Source organism: Helianthus annuus, chromosome 9 (genome assembly GCF_002127325.2).
Source record: "Helianthus annuus cultivar XRQ/B chromosome 9, HanXRQr2.0-SUNRISE, whole genome shotgun sequence".
NCBI classification, from domain to species: domain Eukaryota; kingdom Viridiplantae; phylum Streptophyta; class Magnoliopsida; order Asterales; family Asteraceae; genus Helianthus; species Helianthus annuus.
Window position 1 is genome coordinate 13,609,729 of NC_035441.2, and position 12,894 is coordinate 13,622,622.

The window sequence follows — 12,894 nt, forward strand, 5'->3', positions numbered from 1 at the left end:
TAGCTGTTTTTGTGAAAGTCATTAAGGCTTTTCCTTGTACATTTGTTCTGTAAATGAATAAAAGATGATCTCTTTTTGTAGTTTGTTTACAGAAATGTGTTATACTTATGGTTTGCCTGGTAAACCGGGATTGTCTGTTCGAGGCCAATCATTGGACAAGTTTATAATGTGAGATTATGTTTTTGGTTTGTTTTTGTCCGCTTCCTTTGGGTTAGCTAGACCCTATTTTGCCCCACGGTCGGGCTTTTGGCATGTTTGATATACCTTGTACACGTGTGTTTACTTTTAGTTAGGCTTTACAGTGTTTCTAGGCACGTCTCCCTAGATATAATACCTGCTATTTTTTAAAAATGGGACCTGCTAATTGTCCGTTTTTCATTCATTCGGGGATTAAACTTCCCCGCATAAGTTGTTACAAAAGATCTGTCCGTGGGGGCAATCCCCAGATTAACAGTTGAATATTACAAAAGTGGCTCCTTGGGCGTTTTTTCCGGAGGTCTACCGCTCATATGTGGTACTTTCTGAGTTGTATGAGGTTCCATGTCCTGGGAACCTCCTTGCCTTGAAGTTTTTCTAATTTGCAGCTTCCCTTGCCGTTTGCCCATATGACTCGGTAAGGCCCCTCCCAATTGGGGCCTAGCTTTCCGGTGTTCTCCTGTAGGCTGGCTTCGTTTGCTCTTAAGACCAAATCCCCCGGGATGAGGCTAAGCTTTTTCATTTTGGCGTTGTAATAGCTTTCCAGCTGCTTTTTGTACTTGGCCTCCCTGATGGTTGTCACCTTTCTCCTTTCCTCCAAAAGGTTCAGATTCATCCGGAGGTCCTGCTCGTTCTCCTCCTCACTAAGCATCATTCGGGTAGCGGGGATCCTATTTCAGCTGGGATAACAGCCTCCGTTCCGTAAGTTAGGCTGAAAGGAGTCTCCCTGTTGCAACCTTTAGGGGTGGTCCTATATGCCCACAACACAAATGGTAGTTCTTCCAGCCATCCTTTTTGTTTTCTCCCAAGTCTCGCTTTCATTCCCTTGATAACACTTTGATTGGCTCTTTCCACCAGTCCATTGCTTTGAGCGTGGGTGACGGAAGTAAATACCTGCTGTATGTGCATCTGTTCACACCAGGGTCTGAAGGGCCTTCCAGCGAATTGGACGTCGTTGTCGCTTACCAGCTCCTTTGAGACCCCGTATCTGCAGATGACGTTGTCTAGTACAAATCGCCTCATTTGTTCCCCGGTTATTTTTGCTAAGGGCCTTGCTTCTATCCACTTAGTAAAATAATCGATGGCGACCACCACATACTTGACCCCTCCTGGACCTTCCGGGAATGGCCCTATTATGTCGATGGCCCACTTCTGGAAGGGCCAGGATGTTGAGACTGATATCATTGGATGCTTGTGTAGATGAGTCATAGGTGCATGTACCTGGCAATCGTCGCATTTCTTAATTTCCTCGGAAGCTGTCTCATACATTCGAGGCCAATAGAACCCCGCATTCATTGCCTTTGCTACTACCGTCCTTGGCTGTTACGCCCATATTTCTTAATCCGAAAAGTAATATTACCATACTATTATTTAAGAAAAATTCGGGCATGACCCGTTCGTAATAAGAACGATTCCCTGTAAGATCATCGTGTAAGAACTTAAAGATAACGCAGCGGAAAAATAGCTTTAAAAATTCCTATACGATCTTAAAATAATACACACATTCAAGAAGCTTACAAAATTCACTTCCCTTTTTACAAATTAATGTGTTACAAAATTAAGATTACGTAACCGTTCTTTCCGTACAATCCTTGTTATTCGACTCGATCTATGCCCGCTTATCTTCGATAGTGGTAGAAGAAATCCGTGTAGTACCTGTGGGCATCACATACAACTTAACCATTAGTCATTGACAACATCATACAACAATAATCTGGTACAATTAAAAATCATATAACATTCAACAACATAAACTTTAATTCATTCGACTATCCTCTCGGATTCCTTTGTTTCGAGTTCGGCTTCCAGGTTCGGCTTCAATTCTACAAGAGTCTGACATTCTCATCCCTGCATTACATTCCAATCTCAAGCACATCATTAGTAACGTCCATACTCAAACGTATTGAAACCATGTATACAGGCGTACCTGTCCCATTCTTTTCATAGGCGATAAATCCAACTTCGTGCATTCGTATATTCATACGTCTAATCATACGCACCTACATATCTACACATCTACTTATCTATATACATAACTAAATGCTTACATAATCATGTCTACACATATGTACTTACATTCAATTCTTGATTTAACCTATTCGCATTCACTTATCATACTCGAACATTAATTATGGAGTGCTTAGACTTGGATTTATGATCCAAAAGCATCAAGGAAACATTCAAAATTATGCTTGGGAGGCCCGTCGTAGACCACGGTTAATATACCGAAGCTTACGGTACACAAAATAACTTAATTAACGAATTTCAGCATTTAAAACATGTGGAGGCCGTCGGCGACGGCCCTATAGGGCATCGGCGACGGCTATTAGTTTTTCGCGTAGCCAGAAACCTCCGTAGACAGGAAAATTAGGCGTCGGAGAAAACTGAAAATGCACAAGGCGTCGGCGACGGCCCATAGGGGCGTCGGCGACGGCCTCTAGTTTTGCCATTTTTCTGCTGTGTTGTTTTGTCGTTCGCACGCACAAAAACTTGCACAGCTTTTAAACCGTTTACCCGATTAACCTCCCGTTTCTTCCTGCATGATTGTAAACTAACATTCTATTGTGTGAACTTAAAATCCAACATCCGGGTTAAGGAAATTCTTAACTTATACATTTTCGGCTTATTATCCATTACGAATTATTCGACCCGTCATGCATTTATCAACAACTCATATGTTTACACTTAAGGCTCACATAATGTTAATGTTATAACACCTTACACTAACCGGGCACATGAAATACTATCGACATTGCTTGTACAAACGTTTCGTGCTAAAGTATACCTTCACTTTGACCCATTAACCTAAGTCCCCATTCTCGGTTGGTGCACTTATGTGCAATTTTACCCATTACCCGGTTACATACCGTAGCCATTACATAGACATTATTCTTCATAGCATTACAACTTTATATTGTCCCATTCGGTCTACTAAGCTAAAATTACCAATTTCATACGACCAAAACCATATGAAACTTCAAACCCCATCATGCTTAATCAACTAATGCTACTTTACTTAAATAAAATAAGAAGTGATTATAGAAATCACTTACCTTGAGTGCTCCAATAAGTGTATTTGTGACCTTGCCTTATCTTGACCCGTTATCCTCCTATGCTTGAGCTCTCCTTGACACGTTCCTATTATCTCATTCTATTACATCCATTCAATAGTTAGTATACGTAATCATACGCATCACTAATCACACTTCTATTCACGTGTCAATCGCTTAACGAGTTCAACATGTATCATAATACTACAATGCTAATCAATCTAACAATTTATCATTTCATCATCACAAAAGTCATACATGAGCTTCTAGCATGCATAATTATGTATTTACATCATGTTCATTATTCTTTCAAAATTCCATACTTAGAATGATAACATTTTCTAAGTTAGGCAACTTGTTTCATACGTTAAACATTTCATACCATCTCTTAACACCTTGGTTTTTTACACATCCATTCTACTATTTTCTATCAACAACCCGTTTCGACCCGTTGGTGCAATCATATGCATAAACTAGTTGGTAAGTGTTTTAGACACTTAAAACAATCAAATAACTTACTAATAATTTATTAAAATCAGTAGTTCATGATTCATACAAGTGTGCATAACAATACAACTATTTTTACTTAATATTTATACTAAAAATGTGAAGCAACTTTCTGCGCATCAGCTGTTCACGACACATTTTAACCCATTTATCTTCTGATTCAGTTCTTCATGTTCAAATATGAAATGATCTACACTCAGAGACCTTTCTAAGCATATAAAGATCGTAACAATCGGACGTTCCTATGATTTTATATGATTTTTACAAAATCAGCACAGAAGCTGAAATGCTTCCAAACAGCTTGCTGTCAAAACAGTATTGCCGACTTTGGGCACTGTTTTGGCCTGTTTAACATCCGAATTCAACAAACATGTTCAAACACAAAACGTAATATGTTTAAATAGCTTTTTGATCATATAAGGCTCGACCTCACAGGTCCTTCCTATGATTTTATATGATTTTTGCAAAATTGTTGCGCAACAAATTTTAATCCTAATCAGCTTTGTTACTCGGTACACATAGCATGTTATTTTGTACACAACATCATAAGTAAGCACTTTTCATACTTGTAATACATAATCGCCTTCATGACTATTTAATTAACATTCCATACAAGTGATAACACACACTAACCTATACTAGGCATTTCATCAAACACTTGGTGTGCAATCTACTTTCCAAGCATAGTGTACAAGTGGTTTAAGCATGTTCTTCCCAAATTCATCTCATGAACCATTACATTCAAACAAAATCATATTGTCACCTACATCATATTACTATCAAAACCTAATTCATAACACATGCATCAACATAATCAAAATCATCACTAAACACATGTTCATCATAGTCTTTCTCATACTCATAAACATGGTTTCCTTCTAAATCCCTAAGATTACTAAAATTCAGCCATGATTCGATTTAAACATGATCACATTAGCAAGTATTCATGCCAATTTTTGATCGAATTCATACATTCATCAAAACCCACTTCACGGTTGTTCTCCAAAACTGAGAATCGAGACATACCTTATGATCCCCTTGTGATGGTGATCATTAATCCATGAGAATTCACGAATTTGAGCCTTGAATCATCCCTTAATTTGAAGCTTTTTGAAGAACTAGGGCTTGGCTTCTTGAAGCCCCTGTACGTTCGAGAACACACACGAATTGTGTGTTTGTGTGTGTTTATTTTTCATTTTAATAACTCAACTTCCATTTTACTTCAATTAGTCCCTCATGTTGGCACTTAGAACACATTTGGCACAACTCTCTCCATTTAATAGTTTTGCCATATACTTAACTAGGTTAATTAGCCTAGTTATTTATTTCATGATGTGTCTTATATGGACATACGACAAATATAAACATTCGGGTTTTGGGGTGTTACAAGTCTACCCCCCTTAAATAAGGTTTCGTCCCCGAAACCTTTTTCATTTAAAATTAAACCAATTCTACTCTTACCCCTTTCAAGTTGTTCATTCACAATACTTATGTTAGATTCTGCTCCAGAGCTCTTATTAGTGTCTTTCACTTCATATTGCTAGTTTCTAGCACATATTATCCCTAGCATTTTATTCATCGAATTTATTCCAATTGTATGCAGTTATTAACCATACATACTAAGTCTATGGCTTGTTTCTAACATCCTATTTAAGCATATTACATTTGTATATTTACTAATTGAAATAAGTCGATTTATTTCATTCTACTCATACATCATATGCTATCTTTCATTTTGTTCACTATGAGCCATCCTAAACATTCCATTACTATCATTACTTCCAATTATCCTTAAGCTCATAGGAGGGGTCGATATATTATCATACGCATATTATAATCATTTAAAGACTTATTGTTACAATCAAAATCACCCTTCTTAAACTCTCTTATCCATACTTAACACAAAAAATTAAGCATTATTTCCATGGTTACTATCGTTATTTATGCCATGCGTATCTTTTCTACAGTGTCTTGTTCAAATGAACATGGCCAACAAGCCAAGCATCAAGGTTGGTATTTCTTAACGGTACTTGTCATCACTTACATTCTATCAGAATTACCACAGTTACAGGCATTCATGTTCTATACCACTTGACGATCATTACGAACATTTTGAAAGTCATTCTACATCTTTGCATTACGGTTTGTATATATATATATATATTCTATTCTAACACATCAGCCTCTAGTCGAGTCATAACCTCCTATTTAAGTTATGACTCTTTTTATACACATCTGACGGAAGTAAATTCCATTGATTCGTTATCCATACCTTACGATGATCATTCCTTTCCGGTTAGTGACATTGCGTCTCCATTCTTCAAGCTCACCTATGAGCATGAAACTTGACAAATCATATCATTAACTACCGAGTTCAAATGGCGGTTGCCATCTGACCCGTATGTCCCATTTATCCTTTCTACCATTCTTGCTTACAACACATTTACATAAATATAATCATGTATATATATATACAAAAGTTTAAACATAATTTGGATCATATCACTTAAGGAATATTTATTTGTTTTGGTATGTAATCACTTCACATTCGAATATCTTCCTTCTTATCATTCCTTTGTTCATTTGCATTACATTTACTTATATGTCTTGTTTGACGTAATCATGGTCAAACTATTGACCCTTCTTATGTAGACTAGTTTTCGCCTTTTTATACCTTAAGTCCGCTTCGCGGATTTGAACATTGCATTCATGCCTTTCATTCCTTGAATCCGTCTCGCGGATTCAAGCAGTGCATCCATATCTTTCATTCCTTGAATCCGTCTCGCGGATTCAAGCATCGCATTCGTATCTTTCATTCCTTGAATCCGTCTCGCGGATTCAAGCATCGCATTCGCATATTTCATTCCTTGAATCCGTCTCGCGGATTCAAGCATTGCATTCGCATATTTCATTCCTTGAATCCGTCTCGCGGATTCAAGCATTGCATTCGCATATTTCATTCCTTGAATCCGTCTCGCGGATTCAAGCATTGCATTCGCATATTTCATTCCTACAAAGTACTCTCAATCCCCCGAGAGTCTTACTAACCATTTCACCCACACGCCCAGCTGCTACCAAACTCTATCGGACATACCTGTAATAATTATCACGGTCTCACAAACATCATACGTTTCTTGTGTACTGGCCAGGTACACATTCCACGTACTAGTTTCGTGTCTTCGCGTAATCGCCACCTTATGTCCGAAGAATTTAGTTTCGGCTCGTGTAACATTTTCAAAACTTATTTACCATGTCGTTATCATAATTTGTTCAAAATTTTTCTTTCACTTGCTTATCCATACCATTTCATACGCCCATACGTTAGGTTTACGTACCTGGGGTCAATTCGTTCCGTTACTTCGCATTCACGGATCATCTCTCCCAACAATTGCGCTTACCCTTCACAAAACATACTATTAGTTTCCTTCAAATACATAATCTAATACGTACTTACATTCGCTTTTGCCTTTAGGCCTCGATCGAGTCTTGGATTGCACGGGTTCTTGGTCACGAGAGCACACCGGTTTGAGTTCAAGTATTTACCTCCTGTTACTTGATTCTCTCAAACCAGGGCTTTGATACCAACTTGTTACGCCCATATTTCTTAATCCGAAAAGTAATATTACCATACTATTATTTAAGAAAAATTCGGGCATGACCCGTTCGTAATAAGAACGATTCCCTGTAAGATCATCGTGTAAGAACTTAAAGATAACGCAGCGGAAAAATAGCTTTAAAAATTCCTATACGATCTTAAAATAATACACACATTCAAGAAGCTTACAAAATTCACTTCCCTTTTTACAAATTAATGTGTTACAAAATTAAGATTACGTAACCGTTCTTTCCGTACAATCCTTGTTACTCAACTCGATCTATGCCCGCTTATCTTCGATAGTGGTAGAAGAAATCCGTGTAGTACCTGTGGGCATCACATACAACTTAACCATTAGTCATTGACAACATCATACAACAATAATCTGGTACAATTAAAAATCATATAACATTCAACAACATAAACTTTAATTCATTCGACTATCCTCTCGGATTCCTTTGTTTCGAGTTCGGCTTCCAGGTTCGGCTTCAATTCTACAAGAGTCTGACATTCTCATCCCTGCATTACATTCCAATCTCAAGCACATCATTAGTAACGTCCATACTCAAACGTATTGAAACCATGTATACAGGCATACCTGTCCCATTCTTTTCATAGGCGATAAATCCAAAAAAAAAAAGGGTAATGCACGGTACCCCTGACCGCGGAGGGGATAACCCCTCCCAGGCCGCCACCCGACAAGCCTGAGCCTGGCAGTAAATACCCTTGCCGAGCCGACCCTTTGAGGGTACTTTGTTCGCCCCAAGGTTCGAACCCGGTACCTCTTGGTAAGAGGTGGGTGTCGGTGGCCAACTGGGCTACCCCGTGCATTCGTATATTCATACGTCTAATCATACGCACCTACATATCTACACATCTACTTATCTATATACATAACTAAATGCTTACATAATCATGTCTACACATACGTACTTACATTCAATTCTTGATTTAACCTATTCGCATTCACTTATCATACTCGAACATTAATTATGGAATGCTTTGACTTGGATTTATGATCCAAAAGCATCAAGGAAACATTCAAAATTATGCTTGGGAGGCCCGTCGTAGACCACGGTTAATATACCGAAGCTTACGGTACACAAAATAACTTAATTAACGAATTTCAGCATTTAAAACATGTGGAGGCCGTCGGCGACGACCCTATAGGGCATCGGCGACGGCTATTAGTTTTTCGCGTAGCCAGAAACCTCCGTAGACAGGAAAATTAGGCGTCGGAGAAAACTGGAAATGCACAAGGCGTCGGCGACGGCCCATAGGGGCGTCGGCGACGGCCTCTAGTTTTGCCATTTTTCTGCTGTGTTGTTTTGTCGTTCGCACGCACAAAAACTTGCATAGCTTTTAAACCGTTTACCCGATTAACCTCCCGTTTCTTCCTGCATGATTGTAAACTAACATTCTATTATGTGAACTTAAAATCCAACATCCGGGTTAAGGAAATTCTTAACTTATACATTTTCGGCTTATTATCCATTACGAATTATTCGACCCGTCATGCATTTATCAACAACTCATATGTTTACACTTAAGGCTCACATAATGTTAATGTTATAACACCTTACACTAACCGGGCACATGAAATACTATCGACATTGCTTGTACAAACGTTCCGTGCTAAAGTATACCTTCACTTTGACCCATTAACCTAAGTCCCCATTCTCGGTTGGTGCACTTATGTGCAATTTTACCCATTACCCGGTTACATACCGTAGCCATTACATAGACATTATTCTACATAGCATTACAACTTTATATTGTCCCATTCGGTCTACTAAGCTAAAATTACCAATTTCATACGACCAAAACCATATGAAACTTCAAACCCCATCATGCTTAATCAACTAACGCTACTTTACTTAAATAAAATAAGAAGTGATTATAGAAATCACTTACCTTGAGTGCTCCAATAAGTGTATTTGTGACCTTGCCTTATCTTGACCCGTTATCCTCCTATGCTTGAGCTCTCCTTGACACGTTCCTATTATCTCATTCCATTACATCCATTCAATAGTTAGTATACGTAATCATACGCATCACTAATCACACTTCTATTCACGTGTCAATCGCTTAACGAGTTCAACATGTATCATAATACTACAATGCTAATCAATCTAACAATTTATCATTTCATCATCACAAAAGTCATACATGAGCTTCTAGCATGCATAATTATGTATTTACATCATGTTCATTATTCTTTCAAAATTCCATACTTAGAATGATAACATTTTCTAAGTTAGGCAACTTGTTTCATACGTTAAACATTTCATACCATTTCTTAACACCTTGGTTTTTTACACATCCATTCTACTATTTTCTATCAACAACCCGTTTCGACCCGTTGGTGAAATCATATGCATAAACTAGTTGGTAAGTGTTTTAGACACTTAAAACAATCAAATAACTTACTAATAATTTATTAAAATCAGTAGTTCATGATTCATACAAGTGTGCATAACAATACAACTATTTTTACTTAATATTTATACTAAAAATGTGCAGCAACTTTCTGCGCAGCAGCTGTTCACGACACATTTTAACCCATTTATCTTCTGATTCAGTTCTTCATGTTCAAATATGAAATGATCTACACTCAGAGACCTTTCTAAGCATATAAAGATCGTAACAATCGGACGTTCCTATGATTTTATATGATTTTTACAAAATCAGCACAGAAGCTGAAATGCTTCCAAACAGCTTGCTGTCAAAACAGTATTGCCGACTTTGGGCACTGTTTTGGTCTGTTTAACATCCGAATTCAACAAACATGTTCAAACACAAAACGTAATATGTTTAAATAGATTTTTGAGCATATAAGGCTCGACCTCACAGGTCCTTCCTATGATTTTATATGATATTTGCAAAATTGTTGCGCAACAAATTTTAATCCTAATCAGCTTTGTTACTCGGTACACATAGCATGTTATTTTGTACACAACATCATAAGTAAGCACTTTTCATACTTGTAATACATAATCGCCTTCATTACTATTTAATTAACATTCCATACAAGTGATAACACACACTAACCTATACTAGGCATTTCATCAAATACTTGGTGTGCAATCTACTTTCCAAGCATAGTGTACAAGTGGTTTAAGCATGTTCTTCCCAAATTCATCTCATGAACCATTACATTCAAACAAAATCATATTGTCACCTACATCATATTACTATCAAAACCTAATTCATAACACATGCATCAACATAATCAAAATCATCACTAAACACATGTTCATCATAGTCTTTCTCATACTCATAAACATGGTTTCCTTCTAAATCCCTAAGATTACTAAAATTCAGCCATGATTCGATTTAAACATGATAACATTAGCAAGTATTCATGCCAATTTTTGATCGAATTCATACATTCATCAAAACCCACTTCACGGTTGTTCTCCAAAACTGAGAATCGAGACATACCTTATGATCCCCTTGTGATGGTGATCATTAATCCATGAGAATTCATGAATTTGAGCCTTGAATCATCCCTTAATTTGAAGCTTTTTGAAGAACTAGGGCTTGGCTTCTTGAAGCCCCTGTACGTTCGAGAACACACACGAATTGTGTGTTTATTTTTCATTTTAATAACTCAACTTCCATTTTACTTCAATTAGTCCCTCATGTTGGCACTTAGAACACATTTGGCACAACTCTCTCCATTTAATAGTTTTGCCATATACTTAACTAGGTTAATTAGCCTAGTTATTTATTTCATGATGTGTCTTATATGGACATACGACAAATATAAACATTCGGGTTTTGGGGTGTTACATTGGCCCCGAATGCATTCCACAAATCCCTTCATGTATTTCCCTATTCACATACTCGGCCTCTTGCATGTCAACACATTTCAGGGACGGTACAGCTCCCCGTCATTCAGCTCATATTGCAGGGCCTTGACCCTCACTTTCCTGGCTGCCCAATCCCCCTCGGGTAAAGTCCTGTCTCTGAGGAACTTTACGATTGGTGTCATCCATGTTTCTTGTGCATTTTCAACTGCAGCCACCTCCTCTGTGCCGAGGGAGGGGGATGTCAGGACTTCTACTTTGACTTCTCTTGCCAGGTGATCAAATGCTATTGAGGCCAACTTACTGAGGGCATTGGACTTTCTGTTTATCCCGCGGGGGATGTATTTTAGCTCGAAGGTTTTGAATGCCTCAGCCATTTCTTTTACTTTTGCTACATATTGAGCCATGGTGCTGTCTTTGACTTCGTATTCTCCTTGATACTGCTTGACCACCAGTTGAGAGTCGGTGTTAGCTTCTACGTGCTTTGCTTTCATCTTTCTTGCCAGCCTCATCCCTACTAAAAGGGCTTCATATTCCGCAGTATTGTTGGTGCTTTCGAAGTCAAGTCTTATGGTATAGGTCAACTCAACTCCTTCAGGACTAACCAAGGTAATGCTGCTCCACTCCCTTCTTCACTGGAGGCTCCATCTGTGAATATCTTCCATGTAGCCTTGTCTTCCTCCTCTTTTTCTTTCCTTTCCAATGCTTCCCATTTTAGGAGTTCTTTTTCTTCCTCCTCGGGAACTTCTGCTAAGAAATCGGCCAGTATTTGTCCTTTCATGGTTGTTTTGGGCTTGAACTCCAAGGAATGTTCCCCCAGTTCTACGGCACATTTAGCCAATCGTCCTGACAGCTCTGGCCTTCTAAGCACCTTTTGGAGGGGCTGGTCAGTCATCAGGGTGATCTTATGTCCCTGGAAGTATCTCCTGAGTCTTCGGGATGCAAAAACGAGAGCCAATGTTAACTTTTCCAGTGGCATGTAGCGTTCCTCAGGGCCTTTAAGGGTTCTATTGATGAAGTATATTGGTATCTGATTTCCCTCCCGTTCTACCATCATAACCGCACTTATGGTTGTTTTAGAGGCTGATAGGTATAGGAGCAGATGTTCCCCAGGGACTGGGGTGGCTAGGGTCGGGAGTTGACAGATGTAAGTCTTAATTTCTTGAAAAGCGGTCTCTGCTTCAGTGGTCCATTTAAACCTGTCCATTTGAAGGCAGTCCTTCAGCACTTTCATGAAGGGGAGGGTCCTGTCGGCTACTTTTGATAAAAAACGGTTCAATGCAATTAGCCTTCCGTTCAGCTGCTGGATGTCTTTTAGGGACTTGGGAGATTTCCTTTCGGCCCCGGCTTGGGTCTTTTCTCGGTTAGCTTTGATTCCGCCTTTGGTAACCACTACCCCCAGGAATTTCCCTTCTTCTACCCCAAAACAACACTTCCCCGGGTTCAGCTTCATGTTTTCATCTTGCATGGTATGGATAGTTTCAGCTATATCATCTATCATGGCTGCCCCGGTCTAACTCTTGATGACAATGTCATCGACGTACACCTCCAAATTTCGTCCTCGTTGATCTCTGAAGAGGGTATTCATGAACCTTTGATAGTTGGTCCCGGCGATCTTGAGACCGAAGGGCATTTTGGTATAACAAAATATCCCTTCGTATGTGATGAAGGCTGTTTTTTCCTCATCTTCTATTGACATCTGTATCTGATGATAGCCTTTGTAGGCATCCAAGAA

General features: G+C 38.6%; 3 long non-coding RNA genes across 3 annotated transcripts; all 3 read right to left on the reverse strand.

Annotated features, from left to right (window-relative positions):
- Positions 1 to 1,657: 1,657 nt before the first annotated feature.
- Positions 1,658 to 3,228, reverse strand: LOC110877015. Its single transcript, XR_002556709.2, has 2 exons — positions 1,945 to 3,228; positions 1,658 to 1,851 (listed from the first exon to the last, which is right to left on the reverse strand). It is a non-coding gene; the product is annotated as an uncharacterized LOC110877015 (long non-coding RNA).
- A 4,252-nt stretch (positions 3,229 to 7,480) lies between these two features.
- On the reverse strand, positions 7,481 to 8,166 carry LOC110877014. Its single transcript, XR_002556708.1, has 2 exons — positions 7,768 to 8,166; positions 7,481 to 7,674 (listed from the first exon to the last, which is right to left on the reverse strand). It is a non-coding gene; the product is annotated as an uncharacterized LOC110877014 (long non-coding RNA).
- A 673-nt stretch (positions 8,167 to 8,839) lies between these two features.
- Positions 8,840 to 10,936, reverse strand: LOC118481867. Its single transcript, XR_004866173.1, has 2 exons — positions 10,792 to 10,936; positions 8,840 to 9,346 (listed from the first exon to the last, which is right to left on the reverse strand). It is a non-coding gene; the product is annotated as an uncharacterized LOC118481867 (long non-coding RNA).
- Between the last annotated feature and the right edge of the window lie 1,958 nt (positions 10,937 to 12,894).